At 34.4% G+C, this 4,457-nt stretch overlaps 1 non-coding gene across 1 annotated transcript; it reads left to right on the forward strand.

Moving 5' to 3' along the window:
* The first annotated feature begins 719 nt into the window (after positions 1-719).
* On the forward strand, positions 720-823 carry LOC127748215 (small nucleolar RNA R71). Its single transcript, XR_008010157.1, has one exon. It is a non-coding gene; the product is annotated as a small nucleolar RNA R71 (small nucleolar RNA).
* Positions 824-4,457: the final 3,634 nt, after the last annotated feature.

A 4,457-nucleotide genomic window follows, 5' to 3' on the forward strand; every position in this document is an offset into this window, starting at 1 on the left:
TATTGCTTGGGAGAGTACTAGGAGGAGTTTCAGTGACTTTCTTACTCAGCTGGCCCACTTGTGCCTCCAAATTTCTGATGGAGGACCTTGTTTCACTCATGAAACTTAAAGTGGTGTTAGACAGATCAGAGACTATGTTTGCTAAGTTAGAGGAGCTCTGCTCAGAATTCTCTGTCTGTTGCTGTGAAGATGATGGAAAAGGCTTGCTATTGCTGAGCCTATTTCTTCCACCATTATTAAAGCCTTGTTGAGGCTTTTGTTGATCCTTCCATGAGAAATTTGGATGATTTCTCCATGATGAATTATAGGTGTTCCCATAAGGTTCACCCATGTAATTTACCTCTGCCATTGCAGGGTTCTCAGGATCATAAGCTTCTTCTTCAAAAGATGCCTCTTTAGTACTGTTGGATGCATTTTTCCATCCATTCAGACTTTGAGAAATCATGTTGACTTGCTGAGTCAACATTTTATTCTGAGCCAATATGGCATTCAGAGCATCAATTTCAAGAACTCTCTTCCTTTGAGGCATCCCATTATTCACGGAACTCCTCTCAGAAGTGTACATTAATTGGTTATTTGCAACCATTTCAATAAGTTCTTGAGCTTCTGCAGGAATTTTATTTAGGTGAATGGATCCACCTGTAGAATGGTCCAGTGACATCTTAGAGAACTCAGATAGACCATAATAGAATATATATATCATGGCCTACTTTGAAAACATGTCAGAAGGACACTTTTTGGTCATCTGCTTGTATCTTTCCCAAGCTTCATAGAGGGATTCACCATCTTTTTGCTTGAAGGTCTGAACATCCACTCTAAGCTTGCTCAGCTTTTGAGGAGGAAAGAACTTAACCAAGAAGGCCATGACCAGCTTATCCCAAGAGTCCAGGCTATCTTTAGATTGTGAGTCCAACCATGTTTTAGCTCTGTCTCTTACAGCAAAAGGAAAAAGCATGAGCCTGTAGACTTCAGGATCTACTCCATTAGTCTTAACAGTCTCACAGATCTGCAAGAACTCAGTCAAAAAATGGTAGGAATCTTTTGATGGAAGTCTATGAAACTTGCAGTTCTGTTGCATTAGAGCAACTAGTTGAGGTTTCAGCTCAAAATTGTTTGCTCCAATGGCAGGAATTAAGATGCTTCTTCCATCAAACTTGGAAGTAGGTGTAGTATAATCACCAAGCATCCTCCTTGCATTATTGTTGTTAGGTTCGGCTGCCATATACTTTTCTTGTTCAAAAATTTCAGTAAGGTTGTCTCTGGAGTGTTGTAATTTAGCTTCTCTTAGTTTCCTCTTCAGAGTCCTTTCAAGTTCAGGGTCAGCTTCAACAAGAATGCCTTTCTCCTTGTTCCTGCTCATATGAAAGAGAAGAGAACAGAAGAAGAAGAGGAATCTTCTATGTCAAAGTATATAGATTCCTTTATGTTAGTAGAAGAAGAAGGGAATAGAGGAAGGAAAAGGTAAGAATCCAAACACAAGGGTGAGGATAGGTTCAGATTCTTGAGATGAAGAGAAGTGTTAGTAAATAAATACATAAATATAAGAAGATGAGGGGGAGAGCGTTCAAAAATTAATTTTGAAAAAGGGTTAGTGATTTTCAAAATTAAAGGAAGAATTAAAATTGAAATTAAAAATTTAAAACAATTAGTTAATTAAAAAGAATTTTGAAAAAGGGGTGAGATATTTACGAAAAATTGAGAGGGAAAATTAGTTAGGTGGTTTTAAAAAAGATAAAAAATAACAAAAGTTAATTAATTAGTTGAAAAAGATTTGAAAATCAATTTTGAAAAGATAAGAAGATAAGAAAAGATATTTTGAAATCAAATTTTTGAAAAAGATAAAATTTAAAAAAAAAGATAACTTTAAAAGATATGATTGAAAAAAGATATTTTGAAAAAGATTTAATTTTTGAAATTAAAATTAATTACTTGACTAACAAGAAACTAAAAGATAAGATTCTAGAATTTAAAGATTGAACCTTTCTTAACAAGAAAGTAACAAACTTCAAATTTTTTAATCAATCACATTAATTGTTAGTAAAGCCTTTGAAAATTATGAATTAAAGATAAGAAAAAGATTTTAAAATTCAAATTAAAAATTTTCGAAAAATAGTAAGAAAAATGAAAAAGAATTGATTTTTGAAAAAGATTTGAAAATATAAGATTTTGAAAATTGAAAATTTGACTTGACTTATAAGAAATAGCTAAGTTTCAAAAATTTTTGACTATGTCAACTCAAATTTTCGAAATTTTGAGAGAAATAAGGAAAAGATATTTTTTTGATTGTTGAATTTTAATGATGAGAGAGAAAAACAACAAAAAGACTCAATGCATGGAAATTTTAGATCAAAACACACGATGCATGCAAGAACACTATGAATGTCAAGATGAACACCAAGAACAATTTGGAGATCATGATGAACATCAAGAACTTATTTTTGAAAAATTTTCAACAAAAGAAAATATGCAAGACACCAAACTTAGAAATTTTTCATGTTTAGACACTATGAATGCAAGAATGCATATGAAAAACACCATACAACACAAAACAAGAAATTATGAAGATCAAACAAGAAAATTCATCAAGAACAACTTGAAGATCATGAAGAACACTATGCATGCATGCAATTTTCGGAAATTATTTTAAAAAAAAATTAAAACATGCAATTGACACCAAACTTGTGACTTGACTCTAGACTCAAACAAGAAACACAAAATATTTTTGGTTTTTATGATTTTATTAATTTTTTTGTATTTTATTTTATTTTTTCGAAAATATATAGGAAAAAGAAAATAAGAAATTCAAAATTTTTAATAAGAATTCCAAGAATCTTTCAATGTTTGCCTAAAGCTCCAATCCAAGGGTTGGACATGGCTTAATAGCCAGCCAGCTTTAGGATATAAATCAGGTATACAACAGCTGATATTTCAATTAACTTGCCTCTATGCTGATGGTTTGGAAGCCTCAGTCCAAAAGAATTAGACATGGCTTTACAGCCTGCCAGATTTCAACATGCTTCATGAAACTCTAGAATTCATTCTTAAAAATTTTGAAAAATTTTCGACAACAAGTGAGAACATTTTGAAAAATATTTTGAAAAATATGTAATTTTTTTGAAAACATTTTGAAAAGAAAATAAAAAGAAAATTACCTAATCTGAGCAACAAGATGAACCATTAGTTGTCCAAACTCGAACAATCCCCGGCAACGGCGCCAAAAACTTGGTGCACAAAATTGTGATCTCTAACAATGGCACTCAATTTGGCATGCGCATTTATAACCAGAGTAATTTCTTCACAACTTCGCATCACTAACCAGCAAGTGTACTGGGTCGTCCAAGTAATAAACCTTACGTGAGTAAGGGTCGATCCCACAGAGATTGTTGGTATGAAGCAAGCTATGGTCATCTTTTAAATCTCAGTCAGGCAGATAATAAATGGTGATAGAGTTTTCGAATAATGATAATAAATAAACAGAAAATAAAGATAGAAAAACTTATGTAGATCATTGGTGAAAATTTCAAATAAGTGCATAGAGATGCTTGTTCCTGTTGAATCTCTGCTTTCCTACTGCTTTCTTTCAATCCTTCTTATTCCTTTCCATGGCAAGCTGTATGTAGGGTATCACCGTTGTCAATGACTACATCACATCCTCTCAGTGAAAAAGGTCCAAATGCTCTGTCATGGCACGGCTAATCATCTGTCGGTTCTCGATCATGTCGGAATAGAATCCATTGATTCTTTTGCGTTTGTCATCACGCCCAACAATTGCGAGTTTGAAGCTCGTCACAGTCATTCAATCCCAGAATCCTACTCGAAATACCACAGACAAGGTTTAAACTTTCCGGATTCTCATGAATGCCGCCATCAATTCTAGCTTGTACCACGAAGACTCTGATCTCACAGAATGAAAGGCTCGGTTGTCAGGCGAGGGCAACCATGCGTCGTGCATCAGGAATCCAAGATATACACACTCTAGCTCTCGCTTGTAGAACTGAGGTGGTTGTCAGGCACGCGTTCATAAGGATGGATTATGATGAGTGTCACGGATCATCACATCCATCAGGTTAAAGTACGAATGGTATCTTAGAGTAGGAATAAATTGAATTGAATAGAAAATAGTAGTAATTGCATTAAAACATGAGGTACAGCAGAGCTCCACACCCTTAATCTATGGTGTGTAGAAACTCCACCGTTGAAAGTACATAAGTGATCAAGGTTCATGCATGGCCGAATGGCCAGCCCCCAAAATGAAAACCAAGATGTAAAAAATCCAGATATGGAACCAAGATGTCAAATACAATAGTAAAATGTCCTATTTATACTAGACTAGCTACAAGGGTTTACAGAAGTAAGTAATTGATGCAGAAATCCACTTCTGGGGCCCACTTAGTGTGTGCTTGGGCTGACCTTGAGCTTTACACGTGCAGAGGCTTCTTTTGGAGTTGAATGCCAAG

This window comes from Arachis duranensis, chromosome 5 (assembly GCF_000817695.3).
Source record: "Arachis duranensis cultivar V14167 chromosome 5, aradu.V14167.gnm2.J7QH, whole genome shotgun sequence".
NCBI classification, from domain to species: Eukaryota; Viridiplantae; Streptophyta; class Magnoliopsida; order Fabales; family Fabaceae; genus Arachis; species Arachis duranensis.